General features: G+C 34.7%; 1 protein-coding gene and 1 pseudogene across 3 annotated transcripts in view; both read left to right on the top strand.

The window, feature by feature from the left end:
• LOC105490366 (interleukin 1 receptor accessory protein like 1) overlaps positions 1-27,469 on the top strand; it is a 1,633,350-nt gene that overhangs the window by 522,822 nt on the left and 1,083,059 nt on the right. The gene's annotated exons all lie outside the window — the stretch shown is intronic.
• On the top strand, positions 2,627-10,358 carry LOC139360643 (large ribosomal subunit protein uL30 pseudogene; annotated as a pseudogene).

The raw sequence follows: 27,469 nt of genomic DNA, 5'->3' as shown, positions 1-27,469 counted from the left end.
TTGTGATGATTATATGACATCACTTATTTGATTTGATACAATTGGCACATAATACATATTTTTAAAATGTCCTTATAAATAATGCTATTTTTAAAAATCAGGCCAACTCTGGGCCCACTACCTAGGAGTTAGCCCTTCTCCTTAAAGAGCAGTAAAAACAAACAAGCAAACATATATATATATATATATATATATATATATATATATATTTTTTTTTTTTTTTTTAAACAGAGTACTCAGGATGGTCTACTACTTTAATTGCTTTTACAAATTGATTTCCATGGAAAACAGGTCACTGATTATTGATTGTTGGCTAGTTTTGTCCTCCATGAGTACAGGTCTTTAAGTCATTTGTCTTCATTGTTTTTACTAGCTTGGCCATGCCAGTTGGCATAGTCTTATGCTAAAAGGCATTTTGTAGTAGAGACTTTGGGAAAAAGTCGTTCAAGAGAAGGATAATAAAAGTTTGTACAGTAGAACTATAGTATTACACAAATACAGTCTATAAGCCCCATTATCTACAAAAGATAAATATGACATTTTCCTTCTCTTATTAGCTTCATGATGAAAAACCTTGCTATTCTGCCTTCAATTTGCTTTTCACTTCAAAGTAAGTATGTTGCAGCAAGGGGAGAGAGATATTTAGGAGTTTTTCTTGTATATAGATGGGAATCCTAGACTCTCTGCTCAGACTGCTCTGCGCCTGTATCTCCTAAGTGGTGCCATAAGGATGAGAGTTAATGTACATAGAGTTCTCAGCAGCACATCTTTGTTCTCTATTACTGTTTTCTAATATCATTATTAAGAAGAATATTGGAGGTAGTCTTAAAATTCTGTGAGCAGCAGATTTTAGGGTAATATGGGACTTATTTGGCTCATTGGCTTCTTTCAGCCACCTCGTTCAGATTTTTTGCTTCTCCTGTCATACATATATATATATCTCTTCTTTGTGAGATGGATGGGGGAAAAAGAAAGAATATAGTTTAAGGAGAATGAGGAAATCACAATATCTGAACATTTGAGGGAGAATAACTCAATACTCAAGGGCCAAGTGACACAGCAGATATACTGCGTTTTGCAGTGCCTGACTGTCAACACATAACAATAAGTGGTTGAGATTTTCATACTCAAGGCCTTATTCATTGCTTTTTAGAAAGTGTTTTTGTTCCACTTCCAATGAAGGCCTCATTCTCAGTGAAATGTAGAAAATGTTGTCAACATGAAAATACATACATTCATAGTAGCATAGCATTAAGCCTGAAGTATCCACCATCATTTTTATTAACATACTACTGGTATTTAAAATATAGAAAATAAACAGAAATATAAACTTCTACGGGTATTGCCTGCATAAATTACAACCTTCATGGCTATAATATGTCCCAAATATATGTTTCAGATATGTGCACATGATGATAAATGGAAGAAACATTCAAGCATCAGTTATCTAGGAGACAATGATACACACTAGGTTATCTTGAGTTAATTATTTCATGCCAAACTTAAGTGACTATGTGAGAACCATATGTTTGGTGTGTAATTCACACTTTCAATAATGTTTGTATCAACTGAAATATTTTTCAATGAACCAGCATCCTTATAATGAACATGGTGTTATTATAAGGAAGCTGGCAGTACAAGTGGTACTTTGTGTTTTCTCATTTCATGCTTTCATTTAGATTTAAGATGTTCTTGGTTTCATTTCCAAGTTGGCATGAATTAGCAGTAAATAGGAATCTGCTGGCTTGTGTTACATTTGCTTTTCTGATACCTCTAAAGAAAGAATGGGAAGAATTCAGAATAGTAATCAGTTTTAATTGAGGTTATCCAGATAGAAGTCTTTCTTCTCTCTAAATATCAAGCCAACTTTCTTGGTATATAATCAGAAGGAACCATGTTGATTTCTCTACTTATTGATGGGTGTAAGCTTTGATTAAGGCGTCACAGGGAAAAAAGATGGTAATATTCTCATAGATTAATGATTGTGGATTTTCAGCAGTTAAGAATTTTATTCAACCTAGAAAACAACTTCTAAGAATCATTAATAGTGCAATTCATAGAAGTAGGGTTGATGAAAATTATGAATAATTTATAAAATGTAATATATGGATAGAAAGAACACATTGACTTTAACTCATGATTAGGCATACATGATTAATCCCATTTTCTTCCTTTAGCATTGACCTTTAGATTACGGAAGGAGAATGCCTCTAGAGAGTTAAAGAATAGGTACAACACAAAAGTAAAAATGAATGTTCCAAAAGTAGATATATGTTATGCTTCTGATAACTTTGCATCTTGTAATGGATTTCCATCAACCTGCCCTCTGTATCAGTCAGAATAGTCTAGGTTACGTTGTAGTAATGAACAGCCCCAAATATGAATGGGCTAAAACTGTAAAAAAAAAAAAAAAAAAAAAAAAAAAAAAAAAAAAAAAAAGAAGAAGATATGTTTGTGTTTAGCTCTTGCTGCATGTCTATTTCAGGATGGAGTTGGTGGCTGATATGGTTTGGATATTTGTCTGCTCCAAATCTCATATTCAAATGGGATCTCCAATATCGGAGGTGGGGCTTAGTGGGATGGGAGGTCTTTGGATTATGGGGGTGGATTTCTTATGAACGGCTTGGTGGCATCCTCATGGTAATGAGTAAATTCTCATTCTATTATTTTCCTGAGAAACTCATATTTAAAACAAGAGAAATGTAGGTATCTCTAAAGACTATAGTAACCCAATTTTATTGATGATCAGAGGCCAAAAAAAGCCTTGTAGCCTTACATGTTGCTTAATCCTGACCATATAACAAAATCATTTGCCAAGAGTTTGAAATATGTGAATTCTTGGCTCCTATTTTCAATGTTTCTAATTTAGGAGGTTTAGGGTGAGACCCAAGCATCTATATTTATTCCCTTAAGAAGCGGGTGTTAAAAAGAGCCTGGCACCTCTCTCTTTCTTCTTCTCTTGCTATGTAATGTCTGTTCCCCTTTGCCATCTACCATGAATAGAAGCTCCCTGAAGCCCTCATCAGAAGAAGATGCTGGCTCCATGCTTCTTGTACAGCCTGCAGAACCATGAGCCAAATAAATCTGTGTTCTTTGCCTCTGGTATTCCTTTATAGGGACACAAAATGGACTAAGATGGAACGTGGGCCGTGTTGCATGCTATCCCAGACTCAGGCCTGAGGAAGACTCTACCAAGTGGAATGCTCCTGGTCACTGTGGCAGGAGGAAGGGGAGTGCTAGAAAATCTTGCAATTTAATTAAATGCTATCGTCCAGAAGTGATGTACAACATTTCTGTCCACAACTCTTTGGCCAGAATTATTCTCATGATCCTGCCAAGGGCAAGGTGGGAAAGAATTACCATTCTTTCATGTGGCTGGGAGGGAAAAAAGAACCAGATTGAGAAGAGCATTAGATATCTCTGTCACATCAGAGGAACAAATTAGCCATCAGAGCAAAGGTTCAGGCATACCACCTTGGCAAACAAAGCAGGATTAACCCTCGAGCTGCTGATTCTGTGCTCATCCTAACTTGATTCCCTCCACTGGCCCCAAGCTGGCAGCTGTAGCTTTGCAAACATGGATGATGCTTCTCTTGTTAGAACTGAATTTAGAATTGGCAGCAACAGAAACGTGCAAGCTGCAGTTCATTTGTGTTTCCATGCTTAATTTAAATCTTATTGAATGAAATGCACCCTCATTTTATTCTTGATGAAAAAAAAAAACAAAAAAACTAACAACATAAAAGCCAGTCCAACTATTAAATCAATACTTTCACAAGAATAAAACTGATTTTATTTTTCAGTTGTGATTCATTTTTGATACTTGAAGGAGTGAGGAGTACAGACCAGCTATGAACTATGTTTATTTTCCTGAGAAACTCATATTTAAGGCAAGAGAAATGCAGGTATCTCTAAAGACTATAATAATCCAATTTTATTGATTATCAGAGGCAAAAAAGGCTTTATAGCCTTAGATGTTGCTTAATCCTCACCATGTAACAAAATCACTTGGCAAAAGTTTGAAATACATAAATTCCTGGCCTCTGCTTTCAATATTTCTAATTTAGGAGGTTTAGGGTGAGGCCCAAGCATCTATATTTATATTTAAATCTCACCAGGTGATTCTGATGGGCAGCCAGAAGTGAGATCTGTCCTGAAATGTTATGTAAAAGAAAGTTATTTTTGAACTTGTTTTCTTAATCAAATAACTATCCAAACTTAATTTTCCAACTTCAAGAGTAAGGCCATCTATTTAGCAGAACAGAATCCATGCTTACAATGTTTCTGGTTCACTTCTTATATGAAAAACAGTGAAGATATTAAATAATTCATAGATTGTTTTAGAATCCTGTCAGTCTTTGTGTGTTTCATATTCTTGTTTATAAGTCAGTGAGTAGGGAATACATCGATTTTGAGAATGCTACTCTGTCATATTTAATACATACCCATCCCATTATCATAGTTATTCTAATATATGATTCACCAAAATAATGGACAAAATGATGTAACTAGGAATTGATTTGCCTGCTCTAATACCTTTCTTTAAAACACTGTAATAAAACAGGAAATGTTTTTTTAATCATATATTTTGAGTCAGGAGACTAGAGTTAAAATGAATCCTAGAGATGGAGGATAGTAATCTCCAATTGTGAAGCCAGTAATTACAGGAATCCATGTAGTAATAAACTTATTGTTTCCATCTTCAAAGTACCGCATCCTGTTTAAAGCTTCTAGTTGCAAGCATGTCATTTTGAAAGTAAATTAGACTGAACATCATTTTGATGTCCACAGTTCAATAAAGTAGATAAAACGCACATTCTATGAAAGATTGTCAAATAAATATTATGTTTATTCATCTCTCTGTTTGCTTTAAAATATACTTTAATTTAATAGAAATAAATAGTAATTAAGCCACATAATACAGATATTGTCAAGCATAAACAATCCAGACATAGATAAGGAGAGGCTCTATTCAGAAGGATTATTGTAAGAGCTGGGAGAGGGATTATTGCAGTAGGAAGAATGCTCTAGCTATGAGATTTGTGTTTTCAAAGTCAGGTAAAAATCTTTTCTTTGCCTGACCCTCACCGGAGCACTGCATATGCTTACTTTATCTCAACCCTAAGTGGTATGAATTGTTATCCATTTTTAGGTGTCAAAATTGAGACACAGAGAAGCCAAATATGTCACTGAGATTTTGGTTTATAGCGGATAGTGAGCAAAGTGAGGAAGAACTAGGTGTAGGGAAGTGGTATGAAAGAGTGGCATGATGACATGATCGTATAGTTGATTAGGGAATGCTTTTCGCTAACATAAGTCAATGGTCCAGGAGGCCTCTTAAGGAGAGGTTGTATGCTGGCTCAGGCTGTGTGCATGTGTCAAAGTTCAGAGACCTGAAGGAAAGAGAGCAGCTTTAGTTAAATTTGGTGAAGCCAAACTGGTAGGTATTTTATCCAGATTAGTCAGAGGATACAATTAGTTCATCTAATCATTTATGGGATAAAGATTGGGAATTTGGAGGGTCCGTGTCTGGCCTTGTCTAAGTAAACAAGAGGGGCATCTGTTAGTTTTATCTAAGCCATACAAGAAAGGCAGTAAGCCTCCAGAAGTAAAAGGGTGGGAAGACATCTTTAACCATCATTGTTTTTCAGGATTGGAGGACTCTGGTAAAGTTCAACATGGGCAATATAGAAAAATAGGGTCTAGCTAAGTCACATCCAATAATAGGTATCATTTAGTGATTGCCTGGCCCTCAGTTGAGCACTGCACGTGATCACTTTATCTCAACCCTATGTGGAATGAATTATTTTCCAGTCTTAGGTGTTGAAATTGAGACTTGGAAAGGCCAAATATGTCACCAAAATTTAGTGGTTAATCTAGAATTCAAACTTGAATGTCCCTAGTAAAAAAAAAAAAAAAATCAAACTCATAGTCATTTACACTATGACATCAAACTGAAGTAGAAGGTGCAATAGTTTATCATTAACATTTTTAATTATTAAAAGCTAATGAATTTTTTATGGTTCTTTTATTTTTCTTTTGCATTTTCATAGATGATTTCCATTCAGACAGTTTAACAATTAACCATGAAATCTAAAAATCAGAAATGATCAGTGCCTTGAGTTATACAGTGAGACCCCATATTGCTTAACAGTTCTAACAATGAGAATCTATTGAATTAAAAATTAAGAGAAATATAAAATATTCTTCAAAGCTACTGAGTTATGCTTAGGATACTGGTCTTTGTAAAGGAAGTGGAATGCAAAATGAGTCATGTTTTATTCAAGGATTTAAAGTCCAGTGGGAAAGCTATGACAATACCTAATATATAAATAATTATAATAATAAACGACATTGTCAAAAGAGAGGTATAAATAAGAAAGGAAGGTAAATAAAGATTAATTTACATTTGGTCAGGAGTAGTTTTAAGAAATTGAAAAATCATATATGAAAACTATGAAAATATTGGTAGTTTTATTAATATGGAATAGATGATTGCTAAGTCAGCTTAACTAGATTTAGTAATTCTGTGAATGCATGATATATGTCAAATATAGTACAGTCTTTCAGAGAAAAAAGTCATCTTTCAAAATGTGAAAATGTTTTCCTATTATTCCCAAATTTCAGTCATTTCAGTGAGAAGTTTTATTAGGTTGTGGAATACATATTCAAGAAAAATGCACTCAACTTTTAATATTACTCTTGGATTTAACATTGAGACAGAGAAAAATACTCTATACAATTTCAAACAGATACATATTTTGTGTTCTGAAATATGGAGATTGAATGAGAGACAGGAATGAACAGGACCCTAAGGCCGAAATCTTTACAAAAGCATAACTGTGGAGGATTTCACCTCCCAAGTGAACTTCTCTGATTCTCTTGCTTTTAAACATTATGGCAGGCTCTGTTCTTTTTCTTTGGACCATGCTGCGAGATCATGCTGAGAAGTTCTCTCTGCAGTCTGCTAACGGACATTTACAGTGAAAATTAAAATTATTCAATTCATATATGAATGAGCATATTATATCCAGAACCTACAGATTGTATTTTTGTCAATGTATGATTTTAAACTGTTTGAATTTAAAAAGCAATGGAAATTAAAATGTGACTAGGACTTTAAGCTAAATTGTTTTAAAGGAGAGTAATCTGTGATATTAGGACATCTAGAGTTGAACCATAGAGTTTAGAATTGCAAGAGGACTTAAAGGTCATGGAATCCAACCTCCCACACAGTGCAGGAATTCCCTTGTAAGAAATTCTTAGTAACTAGTCAGCTAAGCTCTGTTTGAATATCCTTAGTGTTGGGAATCTCACTAAGGGGCAGACATGCCACTTTTGAATAGCTCTAATTGTTAAGAATTTTCTTAACTGAGAAATAACTACCTAGCAAAAGAGGATTACTTCATTTGCATCAGTGCTTTGAAAGTTTAAAACCAAAGAAATGGAAAATATTAAATAATTTCTAAATTGAATACCAGCTCTAAGGGCCAGAATAAGCTTCAATCATTATTTGGTAACTTTTAATACTGTTTCCCTCATGACTCATAATTTCATAAGTTTTTGCTATTTTATTTTGTTTACTAATACAGGGGAAAATATGTGTTTCAATGGAAGAGCATGCATTCTCACATATAGCACAGGCTTGTGGATTATTAGATTCTAGTCTTTCTTTGCCTTTCAGCTATTCTATAACTCTCTAAATTTTGTCTAATGTCACGAAATTTCCAATGACTTCTCTCCTAACTGTGGGTAAGCTAGCTTTGCCTCCATTTGAAATTCAGTTCCCTTACTCCCAGAAATTTGTGCTTTTTAATTTTCCTTTGAACTCTAGTTATAACATCTATCTGATTTTCTTATCGAATGAATAAAAATATTTTTAATACATGCTCATTTTCATTTTTATATCTGTATTAGTCATTGTTTTACCTTTTCTGAAAATTATCTTTTAATATTTGTGGAGGTATTCCCACCAAGATGCCCAATGATTTGCTTACTAGAGCCAGATATACTTTCTCATCAGAGAAGGGCACCTACTGAGCAGTTTAAACCTAGGCTTCTACCTAGGATTTCTGACTAAATAATTTTGTTGACTGTCTTTCTTATTTTTATTTTCCACTCTACTAATTTTGTGTTTTGCTTTCGGTTTGTTTTCAGCTAGTAAGTTATTTCTGATTGCTGGCAGGAAAGGTTGGGAATTTAGTTTTATGGTCTTACCATTTGGTGAAGTTATTGCACATCACTGGCAAGAGTAGTTGAAAATTTGGCTTCAATGTCTTATCATTTGATGAGTTCTGTAGATGCAGTAATGGTTTAAAGAGTTATTTTCTCTGTTGGGTGTAAGACGACAGAGAATCTTGGTTGGTAGGGTTTTCTATTTATCTTATTTGTCTAGTTTGAGCTGAAGTCAGTGATGAATTTCATGCCCACCAGAAAGCAGATATCTAGACTAATGAGTTTTTATTTCTGTGTTCATGCTGAAATTTTACACTGGAATTTTAAAATTTTAAAATTAAAGATAACTGTTTTAAAGATGCTCAGTGAGCTAAGAGAGAAAACAGACAATTAAACAAAATCAGGAAAAAATGAACAAAATGAAAATATCACTGAAGACGTAGAAACTATAAAAAAGAACAAAAATTTTGGACTTGAAGGATATAATAGCTGAATTGAAAAAAGTCACTGGAGGGGTTTACCAGCAGACTTGACTAAGTGGAAGAAAGAGTCAATGAACTTCAAGACTTGTTATTCAAAATTACCAGGTCAGAGGGGCAAAAAGTAAAAAGATTGAACATATACGAAGAGAGACTAAGGGACTTATGGGACATCAGGTGGGCCAATATATGCATTATGGATGTGCCAGAAGGAGAAGAGAGAGATGGAGGGACAGAGAGCTCAATTAAGAAAAAATGGCTAAAACATCCCAAAATGGAGGAAAGAAATACAAATATAAATTCAAGAAATTCAGTGAACTCTAGGAGAAACCCCAAAATATCCACACAGAGACACACTATAATTATATTTTAGAAAGTCAGGTACAAAGAGAGAATCTTAAAAATTAATATATATTTATATATCTTGAAAGAAGTCATACTATACCTTTAAAAAATCAAAAGAAAAATGACTCATCGTGTACAAGGTAGCTTTGACAAGTTATCAGTGGATTTCTTAGCAGAAACCTTGGCCGGGCGCGGTGGCTCACGCCTGTAATCTCAGCACTTTGGGAGGCCGAGGTGCGCGGATCACGGGGTCAGGAGATCTAGACCATCCTGGTTAACATGGTGAAACTCCGTCTCTGCTAAAAAAAAAAAAATAAAATAAAATAAATAGAAAAAATTAGCCAGGCATGGTGGTGGGAACCTGTAGTTCCAGCTGCTCGGGAGGCTGAGGCAGGAGAATGTCATGAACCCCTGAGGCAGAGCTTGCAGTGAGCCAAGACTTCGCCACTGCACTCCAGCCTGGGCGACAGAGTGAGACTGCATCTCAAAAGAAAATAAAAAGGAAAAAAAAAAAAAAAAAAAGCCCTTTTTCCGGCTGGAACCATGGAGGGTGTAGAAGAGAAGAAGAAGAAGGTTCCTGCTGTACCAGAAACCGTTAAGAAAAAGCGAAGGAATTTCGCAGAGCTGAAGATCAAGCGCCTGAGAAAGAAGTTTGCTCAAAAGATGCTTCAAAAGGCAAGGAGGAAGCTTATCCATGAAAAAGCGAAGCACTATCACAAGGAATATAGGCAGATGTAAAGAACTGAAATTCGAATGGCAAGGATGGCAAGAAAAGCTGGCAACTTCTATGTACCTGCTGAACCCAAATTGGCGTTTGTCATCAGGATTAGAGGTATCAATGGCGTGAGCCCAAAGGTCTGAAAGATGTTGCAGCTTCTTCGCTTTCGTCAAATCTTCATTGGAACCTTTGTGAAACTCAACAAGGCTTCGATTAACATGATGAGGATTGTAGAGTCATATTGTTGCATGGGGGTACCCCAATCTGAAGTCAGTAAATGAGCTAATCTATAAGCGTGATTATGGCAAAATCAATAAGAAGCGAATTGGTTTGACAGGTAACGCTTTGATTGCTCGATCTCTTGGCATCATCTGCAGGGAGGATCTGATTCATGAGATCTATACTGTTGCAAAACGCTTCAAGGAGGCAAATAACTTCTGTGGCCCTTCAAATTATCTTCTCCACGAGGTGGAATGAAGAAAAAGACCACCCATTTTGTAGAAGGTGGAGATGCTGGCAACAGGGAGGACCAGATCAACAGGCTTATTAGAAGAATGAACTAAGGTGTCTACCATGATTATTTTTCTAAGCTGGTCAGTTAATAAATAGTACCTGCTCTCAAATTGGGGGGGAAAATAAAAGAAACCTTGCAGACCGGAAGGGAGTGGGATGATATATTCAACATACTGAACAAAAAAGAACAGTCTAACGAGAATACTATATCTGGAAAAACTGTCCTTCAAAAATGAAGGAGAGGCCAAGCATGGTGGCTAACGCCTTTAATCCCAGCACTTTGGGAGGCTGAGGTGAGCAGATCACTTGAGGTCAGGAGTTTGAGACCAACCTGACCAACATGGTGAAACCGCATCTCTACTAAAAATGCAAAAATTAGCTGGGTGTGGTGGTGCATGCCTGTAATCCCAGCTACTAGGGAGGTTGAGGCTGGAGAATTGCTTTAACCTGGGAGGTGGAGGTTGCGGTGAGTCAAGATCGTGCTATTGCACTCCAGCCTGGGTGACAAGAGCAAAACTCCGCCCCCATGCCCCCAAAAAAGGAGAAATTAAGACTTTCCCAGGTAAACAAAAGCTGCACGAATTCATCACCAGTAGAGCTGCCCTGCATGAAATGCTAAAGAATATCATGTAAGTTGAAAGGATGCTAGACAACAACATGAAACCATATAAAAATATTAAAATTTTTGATAAAAGTGAATATATAGACGAATATAGAATCATGCAGTATTGTAATGTTAATATGTAAATCACTTTTAATTCTGGTATATAATTTAAAGTACAAAACCATTTTAAAAACCTATAGATCCGTAATAATAGATACATGATATAAAAAGATGTCATTTGCAGCATCAGTAACATAAAATGTGTGTATGGGAGAGATATAAAGGAGTAGAGATCTTTTATGTGATTGAAATTATCAGTTTAAAATAGACTCCTATAACTTTATTTAATCCCCATAATAACCACAAATAAAATACCTATAGAAAATAATCCTATGAATCCTATTACAACATGTGCCAGTTTCCTCAGTGAATAAGAAGAAATAAAATTTTTGGCGTGTATTCATATCTTTTAATAAAACCCTATGCAAACCTCTCTTTCTTTTTGTATAAATGAAGTAGTATTGGATAAATAGATATTCATAATAAAAATACTGGCTTTTGTCAATCTTGTTAAAGTTGAATATTGATAATTTAGTGTGATCTAATATAGCTCTATCCAATACAAATTTTTGTGATGTTGAAACTTTTCTGTATCTATATTGTCCTATACGGTAATACTAGCTATGTGGAGCTATAAAGCATTTGAAATATGGCCATTGCTACTGAGAAATATAATTGATTTAGTTTAACTTAAATTTAAATAATCACATGTGAACACATATTGCACAGATCTATGCAGTGAGGCTTGTAAATATTGCCAGTGGCAAGGAAGTAACAAGCCTAACTATAAATAATTTTTGCTATGTTTCTCTAGTAGAAACTTTCAAACCAACTTACATTCTTTGTGCCTGCTTATACGTGAGTTAAGTAAATAAAAATGAAGGTTTTTAGAAAAAATCCTTTAAAAATAATGACTTTGTGTATTTTAGCATACAAAATTTATTTTAAAATCTTATACCAACACTTGTAATCATATAAAATAAAATGTAACAGACATCTTTCATTATTTGTAACTAATGTGTGTATTTAATTCAATTTAATCTGATACCATTCCTTGGAAACTAAATGCTTTTCAAATGATAATTCTTAGAATTTGTACATATATTAGAAGTGTTTCTTTTGTTCTTTGTTTTTTGTTTGTTTGTTTATAAAATAAGGATATGTTACACTTTTCTGCTAGTGATCTAAATGATGCGAGATATGTAATCTTGGGAGAAACTAGATTTGGAATTTTGGTGGTAAACTAGTAATATGAACATGTAGGTAATTAAATGACAGTCAGAAATTGTTATCTAGAAGTAGATGTATTGGTCATCTCAGAAAATAACCATACACAAAATACAGAGATATATAAAAATGTCTGGGATCAACTAAATTTTTTTTTTTTTTTGGAGACAGAGTCTTGCCCTGTTGCCCAGGTTGGAGTGCAGTGGCACAATCTTGGCTCACTGCAAGCTCCGCCTCTCAGGTTCACACCATTCTCCTGCCTCAGCCTCCCGAGTAGCTGGGACTACAGGTGCCTGCCACCACGTCCGGCTAATTTATTTTTGTATTTTTAGTAGAGAAGGGGTTTCACCGTGTTAGCCAGGATGGTCTCGATCTCCTGACCTCGTGATCCGCCCGCCTCAGCCTCCCAAAGTGCTGGGATTACAGGCATGAGCCACCATGCCCAGCTAACTAAAATTTTTTATGAAGCTATTTTTGATTATCCTACAAATAGGAATTTGATGAATACTAAGGTATAGAACTTTGGAAACTTTATACTTCGAAAGGTGTTGAATTACGGCTTCTGGGAAATGATACCAAAATAGCCTGCTGTTGAAGTGAAGCAAAGTTTATTGCTTATTGTGATAATGGGGACTATTAGCCTTGACAGAATCTCATTCTAGAGAAGGAAGGACGTAGACTGTCTGTCATCTTCCTCTCTTTCACAAACAGTGCCAGGAATAATATCACAGAATCCCAGAGTATCTATATTGGAAAATATATTTGAGATTATTTTGGCCAATCTCCTTTTATAAACAAGCTTTTGAATTCTGAGATTGATTACTAAATTAACATGCATTGTTTCATCTAGTTTTTTTGTGACTGATTAGAGAACATACCTTATTATTTTATCATTCAAACTTGAACTTAAAGGCAGAGAAAGGATGCAAAATAAAATATTTATAGATTATTTGGCAAAGTATAAGTATCTCACATCTGTAAAATTTTAATAAAATTCTACAAAGTTTTTGTGTAACGCTTGCCTAATGTGATTTATCTGTCAATTGATATAGATTCCATTAAAAATTCATTTTTAAAAAGGTGAAATTATGACTGTCATAAATGTAAAATAAAACGATTAAAAATTTTATTTAGCTCAACAGTTAATGAGGAAACCAGTAAGATGTTACAACTGGTAAAAAGAGAATTTTAAAAAATACAAAACACACAGATACAGTCAGTTAGGAATTGTAAAATGAATGTACAAATAGATGCAAAAAAAAAAAAATGCTTAGTATCCACAAGACAGTAATCAGTTGCATCTCCAGGAGGCACAATTAATTTATATATCTATGGACAATAACCATTATAATTATTATAATCAGTTTTCTACAATTTACAGAGAGGTAAAATAACTCAAGACAGTGAAAGGCGGACATATCAGAAAGTTGCTGTAGCGAGCACATCCAGTTAACTTTCTGCCTATTTCAAGGACTTTCACAATTTTTTTCTTATAACCCCAATGAAGATGAGAAATGGTTTTCACTTTACCCTACTCCCCATCACGTCATATTAGTGTTGCCTATTTGACTCATTAGTGTTATTTGCTTGATTCCTGTAGCCATTTTAATATAAAAATGTGAAATTCCTACTCTCAAGTTGAACATAGAAGATAGTCAATATTCTAAATTTAAAAGGTTAAAAACTTACGTATTTGTTTTTAATTTTAACATTATATGTTTAATAAAATAAGAAACTTGAACACCGTATTATTTATGGTCTGCATAATCTGTTGGATTTACCTAATTCATGGATTTTAATACACATGTTGTCTTTAGGTTACCCCTGAGGGCAATTGTTTTGGCATACCTAGCATAAAGCAGGTATCCACTATAAGATTTTTTCCGATTTCATGTAAAAAGGTTAAATGCTGGTTTGGTGGATCCTGCTTCAACATTGTGAAAATAACATATGAACTACACGTCTTTTGGGAAATTATATGTGGATATATCTACAGATGTAGATATAATAGATATAAACCAGTAAGAAAGGAAATCTAACTTTTTAGTGATTTCCTTTTTACTTTAAAAAATTTGCTATTGAATTTTTTCAGTTAAATAGTAACAAAAATAGCTAACAAAATAGGCGCCATACAAAATTTAATTTGCCCCTTTATAACTTTTTAAATTCCTTTATACTGCATAAACCACAGATTTTTTGTTTCTAGCCTATAGTTTCTGCCTAAAATACAGGAAATGATACTTAGTTACCATACCAGAATGAAACCATTAAAAGTTTTGGATGCTGCTTTAAGTGATATACCACTTAAATAATGATCCAACTTTGTCTAAATTCTTCAAGAACTAGAATATATATAATTTTATTATCTCCTTTTCACGTTGTTTCTTTTCCTTTGGATCTGATTTTTCAAAACTTACAGTCTAATAATGTATCACTCTGTAAAGTAACATTCCTTATAATATTTTTAAAGTAGAAAGTCTTTTCACATGAAGATATATATGTACTATATACATATATCCATATATGTATATATTTCTAAACCCTTATGTTCTTTGTGTAATTGATGGAGGATTATTCTGTAGAGAACAACCAAAGTTGCAAATCATGGAGAAAATCTCTCTGAAGTGCAAGTAAGATAAAGAATAAAATAATTGGAGCATTGTTGTTTTTAAAAAAAGCTTCTCTTGGAAAATGTCCTTTAGTATACATGGTTAGAAAAATAATGAATCCTAGTTTTAAATTTGTGTGATTTAACTTAGTTTACAAATGTTTATGTATCTCATTAATGGAAAAACGTTTTAGCAATGAAGATTAACATGAATTGATTTGTAATAATTAGCATGTTTAATTTCAAGGATACTACCTCAAAACACTGAATTAAGTTTTAAATAATTTATTATGCATTTGACCACACAGAGCCTACACCAAGCTATTATGATGTGGTTATGTTTGTTTTAATACTTCAATCTCCACATAGATAGCACAAGATAACCTCATATTCATAATATTCTAAGTGCATGCATGAAAAAAATCAAAACTATTATTTGAATAACAAAGCTCATGGGCCGAGGAAATGATGCCAAACTATCTTTTAGGAAATTACAGAGTAAAATAAGTTATTTACTTTAGGTACAGTATTAATTATTGATTTAACATTCACATCTCTGATAAAAAGTTACCTACTAGTGTCAGAAATCACATATATCTCCGAGGTTTTACTATGGCTTGAATGCCTCCTCCACACATTCAGGTGTTTCCAATGTGATTGTATTGAGAGGTAGAGTCTTTAAACAATGATTAGGCCATGAAGGCTCCTCCTGTGTGAATGTGATTAAGGCCCTTATTAAAGAGGTTTCACTCAATGTTCAGCTGTCTTGCTCTTCCACCTTCCACCATGTGAGAACTCAGCCTTCCTTCCCTCCGGAAGACGGAGAAAGAAGGCCTTTGCTTGACATCAAAATGCCAGCGCGTTGATCTTGCACTTCCTAGCCTCCAGAATTGTAAGAAATAAGTTTTTGTTCTTTATAAGTTAAAAACATATAAATGAATAAATTATTTATTATACAATATTTAAGGAATACCTAAGCACATGTGTGCTCACCATCTAGCTTAAGTAATAAAACATTGCCAAAGCAGTGAAATACCCTCCTCTTTGTCTGTTCGCTCCCTTCCCTGATCACCTCTCCCGTCTTCCAGATATACTTACCATTCTGAATATAGTGACAATCATACTATGCATTTGTTATTTCTTTTTTTTAAATATAGGTGTCTATCCCCAAGCAATATATAGTATTGTTTTACAGTTTTTAACTTTGCATAAATGGTGTGATAAAATATGTGTTCTGAAACACACTTTTGCTCTGTTCATTGTACTTGTGAAATTCATTTGATATGTGTAGCTCTAGTTTATTCTTTATCAGTGATATATAATGTTTCACCGTTTAGTCTACATTATCAAATGGTGGCCTGCCCAGAAAAGAATGTGGTAAAAGATAAAAACCTAAGTTGGGCAATATTCTGATTATTATGATTACTTTCAGATTTATTGAACTAAAGTTTATTTTGAATCAACTGGCAATGAAAAAATATTCATATTTAATATGACCATAAATCAGCTTTTCTATTGCCTTTGCATCAATAATTTAAAAATAAGTAAATAATGCACTGATTCAGTAGTCAGGTGCTGGTTATCCCAATTCTATCTAATTTGGAGGTAATATATTAGGTAGGAAACCTAAGAGTATCAGTACTGATTAGTGATTTGAGGCAGAAAACTTGAAAGTTAGGCTGGGAATTGCTAGTAAGGTTCTGGATTCAATCATGATGAAGTGACTTGGTTTGATGTGCCTAAGGAACCTGTCTAATGAGTTGTATTATCTTAATAGGCCACATACTGGTTAAAAAACCCAAAAACTAAAACATAAAAGCAAGTGAATGTTAATGATGTCTCAAAAGAGCTCATTAATTAGTCAGTCAGCACCTCAACACAGAAAAAATTTCTGGCCATGTGGCCCTCACTCCGCCTTAGCCTTAGCAGGTAGAAAAACTAAATGCTTGAGGAGTATTTGCTACTAATTACCTCTGATGGGTATGCCATGTCTGGTCTTGTTTTGATATAGAGGGCAAAAAACATGATAGCCAATGAACATTAAATTGCCAAAGTGGGTGTAACACAGCAAGAACATTTACCATTTCTACCATGTTTCATCATAAATGGGAGAAATAATATTGGAGTTGTGGAGGCAGGAATTTTGGAGATATCACAGACCTGAGTCATGGACAGCCATGTATGCTATCCATTATCCAAAAAAAGAAAAAAAAAAGTCCTTTTTAAATGGTATTAGTCATGTCTACAGGATATTTTCTGTTTTGTATAAAATGCTTCCTGAAATTTTCATGCTAATATAACATTAAATATTTCTGTTGTATAACAATCTCACTAGAACTTGGTTTTCCTTTTTTTTTAAGACATGAATTTTAAGTGGTGGTCATTATGATATCATTGAAAGGAAAGCCAAACTAACAATAGTTACCAAATACAGCCCTTTTATTACCTCTTTCCCAAAGAATCTCCATTTTATTTACCGTTTGACAAATGCAACCTATTTTATAAGTAGCAAAAACTCTGCAGGCAGAGTTCATCTTTTTTTGTTGTTGTTGTTGAGACGTGGTCTCACTCTGTCGCCCAGGCTGGAGTGCAGTGGTGTGATCTTGGCTCACTGCAAACTCTGTCTCCCGGGTTCATACCATTCTCCTAGCCTTCCGAGTAGCTGGGACTACAGGTGCCTGCCATCACACCCAGCTAATGTTTTGTATTTTTTTAGTAGATATGGGGTTTCACTGTGTTAGCCAGGATGGTTTTGATCTCCTGACCTCGTGATCCACCCATCTCGGCCTCCCAAAGTGCTGGGATTACAGGCGTGAGCCACTGCGCCTGGCCCAGAGTACATTTTTAATACTTTATTGCATTAAGACTCTTAGGTTTAAAAAAGTCGTTATTTCTGTTAACTTTAGTATTTTTCACTTTATAGAAAAAGCTTATGTCTGAATTTTCCTATTTTGGTGTTCTGGATTTAGTAAGATGATATAAAATACTATACTAGTTTAAGATATTATTAGTACTTTACTATTAAGAATGTATTATTAGGATTTAATTATTTATTCTTGCCTATATATATTAGACTATATATTTGACTTTGTGTTTGCATAAAGAGCATATTATTACAATCCCTAACATTTCTTAGATTGTAAGACAAACCTATATTCAGATGAGAATATATATTGAAGATTCCATACCTATAAGCCTGAGATAAATGTATGATTTGATGAGAGGAAGAAAAGAATTTATAATAATGATAAAAGCTATTAACACTAAAATATTTTAGGATTTTTAGCATAGTATCATTATCTACATGAAGAAATGGTTATATTTGCAAGTGAAATAGTTCCATGTGAATTCGAATGGCTGGGCTAGAAATTAGGAAGTTGGTACTATTTGGAATGAAGCACTTATCTTTTTTCTTTTTCTGAAAATATATCTTTTTTCACTCATCTCTTCTCTCCAACATCTTTCAAGTTATTAAACAGGTCGCCTAATTGTAATAAGTTCTTTAGGGCTTTCGTACTTGGCTTCAGTTTCTCCTACCTTTCATAATAGATTCACCCTCTTTGTTCACCTTTCTAAAGGAGGCATTGTAAGGAAGCTTTCTTACAGCAAATTTACAATATCTGGTGACGTCTGACTCCTTTTTTTTTTTCTTAGGCTAGACACTTTCTCACTGAAAGAAGCCTTTTGTCAGCATCTATTATGCTACTTTCCCACTGTTACAAATCCTCTATATTTTCTTAAATAGGACAGATTATATGAGGGATCCAGTTCCAATGCCGTAGCACTTGAATTTAAATGTGGGCAGTGTTTTATTCTCCTAATTTCTGTAAACTTTGATAGTTGCTTTAAGAGAACCTGCCTTTTTTGTTTGCTTTGTTCAGTGGTTAAACTTTAATAGTAAGTGACGAGGAAACATAGATAAAAGAATGTCTTTAAAGGCCATGAATTCTTCTCTCAGTTTGGAACAAACACCTTAGCTTCAATGTCTCTGCCACTTAGCATATTTAATTTCTTTGGTATGTGAATGTTTGTCCACAGTGTTCAAATGAATCTGACTTGAAAAGCTCAGGCATTTTTAGGATATATTTTGGCATTAATAAATATTGTGTTTTGACTTCAGAGCTGTTAATTACCCCTAGTTCCCTGATAAAATACTTGTAATTGGATTTTTTGGGTCAATATTAAAGTGTGTTTGAGTTTCAAGAGAGACATGAGCAATTTTTAATATAGAATGATATATTTAATATCTTACATTTATTTTTGGAAAGTAATTCATTGTATTTAAATTTCTCAAGTATTCAAAGAACCAAGGAAAATTATAGACAATAGTTTCTATTATTATTTGCTTATTTTTCTATTGGAAAAACTTGTTTTTTTCTCACGATACAAATAAGTTTTTTCAGTTAGCTTATTAACTTTGAACAACTTTATTTGACATTACATTTAACTGTTGTCAAAAATGTTATTTAATCATGGTTGAATAATTAATAAACCATTGGGTACTTTCTACATAACCATTTTAGTTATTTTATAATAAAGTCCTTCATAGGAGATACTAGTTGAGGTGAAAATAGTTCCTATCAGTATAAGCCCAAGAACTCTTGTCTGACAGTTAAGCAACAAATAATTATTGTGCCCTCATAGAAACCACTGGTAGCTCTTTCATGAATGAATGACAGTAGTTCACTTTGTAGTTAATAATGTATGAAGACAGATGAAGGTGTTTGTGACAGATAATACTCCTTTGTGAAATACAGAATCACTGTTCTGCAAATATTGTTCATTAAGGGAGTGGTATTTGTCTGGATTAAGTAGTTTTTGGTAGCATGTATGCATAACCAATTCAAAAAATGCTTAATGAAAATTTATCATTATGATAGTTATAAGGTTATTTTGTAGAATACAACGTTTGCAAATGCAGGCAGGATTCACAAAGGAGAGAAGGTAGAATAGGCAAGCTGTCAGGAACTCAGGTAGAACTCTCAATGTAGTCTCTGAGGTTACTTGCTCTCTTGATTTAATTAATTAATTCTGTCAGTCAGTTGGTCATGTGTCTATTTATTCAACAGGTGTTTATTTTGGACCGTGTGTCTAATCCACGCACTGGAACTATGTATAATACAGACTTGACTTAAAAATTAATAATAATATATAATTCACAAACCATGCAGTTGACCCATTTAAATTGTATAATTTTATGATTTCTATTAATAACCATAGAGTTGTGCAAGCATCACTACACTTTTAGAACATTTTCTTTACTCCATTAACAGTCAGTCCCTATCCCCCTTTCTCCTGCCACTAGCAACCACTCGTCTGCTTTCTGTTGGTATGGATCTGCCTGTTGTGGATATTTCATATGAAATGAGTCATGTAATATGTGGTATTTCATGACTGGCCTACTTCACTTAGCACACTGTAATCCGAAGTTAATCCGAAGTACTCCTTCTTTTTTTGCAGAATAGTATACCATTGTATGGATACAACACATTTTATTTATCCTTTCATCAGCCAACAGACATTTAGGTTGTTTCTACCTCCTGGTTATTATAAATAATACTGCTATGAACATTCTCTTGCAAGTTTTTGTGTGGATATATTGGTGGTTTGTGTTTAAAGTATTGAGGAACCAGATTTACCAAAACCGCTGCATCATTTTTCACTCCAACTAATAGTGTCTGAGGATACCAGTTCCTCCACATCCTTACCAATACTTGTTATTGGTCTTTTTCATTATGGCCATCCTAGTAAGTATGAAATAAAATATCATTGGAGTTTTAATTTCTCTTTCTCTAATGACTGATGATACAGAACATTCTTCATATACGTATTAGATATTTATATATCTTCTGTGGAGATACAAATCTTTATAGCTTTTGGTAATTTTTAAATTCGGTTTTCTGTCTTATTATTGAATTATAAGAGTTCTTTATATGTTCTAGATGCAAGTACCTTATACATATGATTTGAAAGTATTTTTTCTCATTCCTTGGGTTCCCTTTTTACTATCTGGACTGTGTCCTTTGAAACACAAGAGTTTTAAATTTTGATAATCTCTAATATATCTATTTTTTGTCTTTTTTGTTTTAAGTGAATAACTAGTAAGTCTGCCTAACTTAAGATCACAAACACTTCTATATTTTCTTCAAAGAGTTTTATAGATTTAGCTCTTACATTGAGGTCTGTGATTTATTTTGAGGTAATGTTTGTGTGTGGTGTGAGGATGGAGTCCAATTTCATTCTTCAAACTTCTTTTTTTCCTCTTTTACTTTAGAGCAAGCTATTGCTATGTTGCCCAGGCTGATCTCAAACTCCTGGACTCAAGCAATCCTACCGCCTCTGCCTCCCTATGTGCCTGGCCATTTTCATTATTTTACATGTGGATATTCAGTTTTTCTAGCTTGATACCTCTTTTTATAATCTAATAGAAAAGACTAGTGCTCCTCAAACTTCAATGTTAGTAAGAATCACCTGAGGTTCTTGCTAAAATGCAAATTTTGTTATAGTTGTGGGACCTGAGAGGCTGTTTTCCTACAAACTTCCTAGGTGATGCTGCTGATTCTGGTACTGGGACTTTTTTATTGTTTGTTTATTTTTGAGACTGTCGCCCAGGCTACAGTGCAGTGTTGTGATCACAGCTCACTACAGACTTGACCTCCTGGGGTCAAGAGATCCTCCCACTTCAGCCTCCAGAGTAGCTGAGACTATAGGCATGCCCCACCATGCCTGGTGTATTAGTCCATTTTCACAGTGTTATAAAGAACTGGCTGAGACTGGGTAATTTATAAAGGAAAGACGTTTAATTGACTCACAGTTCAGCCTGTCTGGGGAGGCCTCGGGAAAGTTACAATTATGGTGGACGGCAAAGGGCAAGCAGGTACCTTCTTCACAAGGTGGCAGGAAGGAGAGTGAACACAGGAGGAACTACCAAACACTTACAAGACCATCAGATCTCGTGAGAACTCACTATCAAGAGAACAGTATGGGGGAAACAGCCCCCATGATCCAATTACCTCCATCTGGCCTCTCCCTTGACACATGGGGATTATAATTCAAGATGATATTTGGCTGGGGACATAAAACCTAACCATATCACCTGGCTAATTTTTGTATTTTTTGTAGAGACAGGGTTTCACCATGTTGCCTGGGCTGGTCTTGAGCTCCTGGGCTCAAATGAGCTGCCTTCCTTGGCCTCCCAAAGTGCTGGGATTGCAAGCATGAACTGTGGCTGGCCCGTCCTGGGACATTTTGAATAGCAAGGAAATAGCCAAATACTAACCAAAGAATTACAAGTGCATTCTAACTGTGCATCTGTTTTATTTTCACCTCTCTGACCATGGCTTTCTTTCCTGCTTCCTGTATGTGGGATACTGTAACCTCTATACTGCTTCCAGGATCACATCCCATTAGACCAAGCCATAAACTTAGGAGTTGCAAAATGGCATTGCTAATCCTGAGTTTTTAATTCCCAGCAGAGATTAGCCAATTGGCTACCTTAGATGTATCAGCTCTTAGGTGTTGAGTTCTTAGTTCTGTCAGCTGTGGCTAGGGGTCTGGCTTGTGGAGGGCTCAGTAAGTCAGTGGCAGCTCACAGAGAAGAGAGTTGTGGGCTGACCAGAAACTGAATACTTTTCTACAGATGTGGAATTGACCTTCTGTGTCATTTCACAGAAGTCTGGGCATCTTTTATTTTAAATTGAAAAATTTTAAAGGCACGATAATTAGTAGGAGTCAGGAATTCTCCAAATGACTGTTACTGACCAATTCTGCGCAGAGGAGGGGGAAAAAGAATTTTCCTTGATTACCAGCTAAACTGTGTTTCATATTTAGCAACATGAATGATTTGTCTGACTTCATTAAGGACTCCCGTTGGAACACAGGCAGTCCTAGTGCAGACTATTGAGTGGGCAGTCATGGGTAAGGTACTGAGCCTTTGTGGAAGCTTTCTCATTTATAGACTGAGGAATAATAGCTGTTCTGCAAAGACATTTTTAATCATTTTGTTTCTAGAACAAAGTGTAGGTGCTGAATCTGTTAGTTTTCCTCTCTTTCCCCGCCTTCCTACTTCCAGAAAAGATTTTCTGTGATTTACATATAAATGATCAAGTATAATAGGGCCATTAAATTAAGGATAAAAGAAGAGCCCTCTAATGGAAAGAGAACATAGTTTTTTAATAAAAATCAAGGATAAGATGGTTACTGTAACTGAACAAAAATTTAACTATGAGCTTTGTGGCACACATCATAAAAACAGAATAGATTAAGTTGTTTTTAATATATAAAAAATTTTAAATACCAGTTTGTTAGGAGAGAGAAAATGTTTTTTTCTATCATTAAAATTATGTTTACATAGAATAATAAGACAAATAGAATGACATAATTGACAATGATTTAAAAGTATCAAATGATAAAAATTTTTCCAGTGTACTCCTTGAATTCTAGCCTCTGCATACTGTCTAGTTTCTCATTTTTAGATATTTGTTACATCAGCATCCCGCTTCCAGGTACCAAAATCTGTATTAGTTTCTTATTGCTGCTATAACAAAATACCACAAATTGAGTGGCTTACAACAACACAAATGTATTCTTACAGTTCTGGAGATCCAGAGTCCAAAATGGGTCTCAATGTGTTAAAATCAAGATGTTAGAGGGCTGAGTTCCCTATGCAGGCTGCAGGGGAATCTATTTCCTTACCCTCTCCAGTTTCTAGTGGCCACCTGCATTCCTTGGTTTGTGCCCCCCACCCTTTCCTCTGTCTCTAAAGCCAGCAACCTCAGTCCTTATCGTTCTTCCATCTCTATTGGTTATATGCTACCTCCTTCTAATTTTATGGACCTGTTATTACATCTGCTGACTTAATTTCCCTTTGTCAATAAAACTAACGTATTCACCAGTTGTAGGGATTAGGAACTAGGTCTCTTTTTTTAGGGGCATAAGAAGGGAGGGCATTATTCTGGTAACCAAAATGATCACTTAGGATGCCAATCCCTTGATAAAATCTAAAAGCATCATATTCAGTACTGGTTGTGTAAAGCATTTCTATAAGGAACTTAAGTAATAGAATCCAAGTACATAACTTTTTTTTTTTTGTAGTCTTAACATGATCTAAATTTAGGAGATTTTAGAGAAGTAGATCTTTATCCCTGGCCTCCATGTTTTCACTTTTAATTTTTAGCTTTCTTAATTTGCCTGTTTTTTGGAGTTGTGTGTGATCATTTGAGACAAGATTGGGATTTTTATTTTAGAACCATTTAAACAACCAGCTTTACCTTATCTATTGAATGTCTCTGTTCTAGCTCCCTCTTTCTTTGTCCCTTATAAAGGGAAACCAGTAGTCTGTTAGTGAAATGAGTGGGAAAACCACTAACTTATTGTAAGAATATTAACTTTTACATATCACATAAAACATATACTAGGTCTGTTACATAGTACAAAGAATAAGTTGCTACAGTGCCAATAAGCATGCAAATAAATTTGATAATTAACAGCTGGTAGGATTTACCCATTTATTTACTCATCATCTATTGAACATCTAATATTGGAATTATAGTGAGTAACGAAACAATGGACCATAGCTTATATCAGTAATCTTCATGGTTGCATGCAAATGAAAGAAAAAAATAGAATGAGGATTTATGTGCTTAGGGCAAACACTAACATAGAGCCATTTCTTAGGCACTGTTTAGCACACATCAACTGATTTTATACTATATAATTACAATGCTTAGGTGAAAAGAGATAATACAATGATAGTTTTAATAAAATTAAATTTAACTCCTCTTGTTTCACTGTTACTGTTTTTCAATTAGGAAGCATCATGCCATTTGAAATTTCGATAATATAATATTCTTTTCAATATTTAGATAGCAGTTATGTTAAAAAATATTGTAAATTTTCCATTTTGCTTTTCACTTCATATTATCACCCTATTTGGACGTTTAATTTGTCTTGCTTGTTTTGTTGCCTGTGCTATACAATCTCTTATATTTCTGCTTTTCTTCAATCCTTCCTGCAGATTGCCATTAGACTCCTTTCCTAAAGAATAATCTGTGTTGTGAGAGTCTCTTGCCTACCATCTGAAATGCTGATGGCTGAAATTCAAGGCTTTCTAAGAGATGGCAGAAACTAACTTTTTTTTCCTCATATTTTATATCACTACATTCTTGAAAGTTTGAAGTGTAATAATTCACACAAATTCATCACATAAAACTTTAATTTGTTTTCATTTGCAGTATTCCCCATGAGTAGGATAGCAATTTCCATCGTGACTTGCTCAAATATTACTCAGCCTTTGTTGTGTAGATCAAAGGTCACTTTTGTGAAGCTTTCCAAGTTGACTTCAGCTTTCAGGAATTTCCTTCGTCTAACTCTTTAAGAAATTTGGGCTAGTTTATATATAACCCAGAAATAATGGCTATGTGACTCCAACTCTATAGAGAATAACATTTTTAAAATCCGCATCTAATCATCTTAAATAATAAGGTGTACTTTTTGCTAGATTATACCATTACATGCACAAATTTCTCCAGAAATCCTCTGTAAGAGCTTCCCAAAGTTTTATATTCATGTCAGCTGCAAAAATTCTTTCTCTGGCTTCCTCCCATTCATGTTTGTTCATTGCTTAGATTAAGCCACTTCACCTTCCTCATCCTTTTTTTTTGTTGTTGTTGTTTTTTGGTGTGTGTGTGTGTGTGTGTGTGTGTGAGACAGTCTGGTTCTGTTTCCCCGGCTGGAGTGCAGTTGACATGATCTCGGCTCACTGCAACCTCCACCTCCCTGGCTCAAGCCATCTTCCTGCCTCAGCCTCCCAGGTAGCTGAGACCACAAGTGCATGCCACCATGCCTTCCTCCTCCATTTTATCACATCATGGCGCTCTGTCTTCTTGCTGGAAGTTGTCATTGGAACTTCTGCTGTTTTCTACTTCCTAGGGAGCCCAGATTTTTCATACTTCACTCTTAACCCATGAGTTTCCCTCAGAGTTCAAGAAACTTCTAGGTAATAGCAGTTCTCTCATTCTAACTGATTTTTGTTGTGAGACATCCTTGTGGAGACTTTCTGGTAAATAAAACTTTCTACTATTGTCTTTTCCATATCATTTTCAACAAGTACTTTCTATAACTGGTAATAGTGTATGTTTAATCTACTCTTTAAAACTAAGGGGAAAAATGAGGACAGGAAGTACTTTTTTGTTACTCATGGCTTAACTCAGAGGTCCCCAAACCTCAGGCCACAGACCGGTACCATATATGGCCTTTTAGGAACTGGGGCACACAGCAGAGTTATACAATGGGTGAGCGAGCATTACTGCCTGAGCTCTGTCTCTATCAGATCAGCAGTGGCATTAGATTCTCACAGTAACAGGAACCCTATTGTGAATTGTGTATGCCAGGGAGTGAGGGATCTAGGTTGTGTGCTGCTTATGAGAATCTAATGCCTGATGATCTGAGGTGAAACAGTTTCATCCTGAAACCCTCCCCACCGTCTGTGGAAAAATTGTCTTCCATGAAACTGATCCCTGGTGCCAAAATGATTGAGGGCCACTGGCTTAACCTTTAGCAAGTCCTCTTCTTTGGTTGAAATACAAGTAGCAAATTAAGCTTCAGTCACATATTTTCTTTCCTGTTTTTTTTTTTTTTTTCCCCGTTGGTTTGTTTTATTTATTTTTTTTGAGATGGAACCTCACTCTGTCACCCAGGCTGGAGTGTAGTGGTGCGATCTCGGCTCACTGCAACATCTGCCTCCTGGGTTCAAGTGATTCTCCTGCCTCAGCCTCCCGAGTAGCTGAGATTATAGGCATGTGCCACCATGCCCTGTGAATTTCTGTATTTTTAGTAGAGATGGGGTTTCGCCATGTTGGCCAGGCTGGTATCGAACTGCTGACCTCAAGCAATCCTCCTGCCTTGGCCTCCCAAAGTAGCAGGGTAAGCCTCAGTCATGTATTTTCTTTCCTTTTTTTTGTTGTTTTGTTTTTATTACATGCATGAGCCACCATGCCCGACCCAGTCATGTATTTTCGATACAAGCAGGGTGTCATTGACATCTACCACATGTCTACAAGGCATTTCTTTCTTCTGCATGTAGTGTTTAAGAAGGTGTACATAAAATTCCTGTCCTTGCTTCCTTTTCTAAGCTTGCATTTCTTTTCCTCCCCTTAAAAAGAAATGATAATAGCTTAACCAATTAAAGCAATTTCTGATTATGCATGATATAATAGATTATGTTATCAGGACTAGGTAAGACAGTCATCAACTAACCGAATATCTTAATGTTGGAGTTTATTATGAGCTACCTATGTGCATATATTCTATGGGCAAAATATTATAATCATATAATACATACATATGTGTCTTTTAAGATACTTCTGTGTGGTTTTTCTAAATAATTGTATTATATTTAAATTATGAGAAAAGTTAAAATATTAACTAATGAGTAAAATTACATGTGTATATATGTATGGGATATATATAACCATATATAATATATGTATATATGTGTATGATATATATTACCCATAGTCTTCCCTCTTTCTCCATTACAAAATAGACCTATAGGTATAGTTTTTGTTTTAACACAAACTTCTATTGAAGATGCAAAATAGTAGAATTTCTTATCTTGCTGTCAAATTCAAGCATTATCATCCTCATGGCAACATTAATAATAGCTGTTTACTGTACCATTTGTATGTACCAAGCACTACTCTAGGAGATTTATAAAAATTAAATTGTTTAATCATAAATAA

This window comes from Macaca nemestrina, chromosome X (assembly GCF_043159975.1).
Source record: "Macaca nemestrina isolate mMacNem1 chromosome X, mMacNem.hap1, whole genome shotgun sequence".
Lineage (NCBI taxonomy): Eukaryota > Metazoa > Chordata > Mammalia > Primates > Cercopithecidae > Macaca > Macaca nemestrina.
This window is presented reverse-complemented; position numbering and strand designations above follow the sequence as displayed.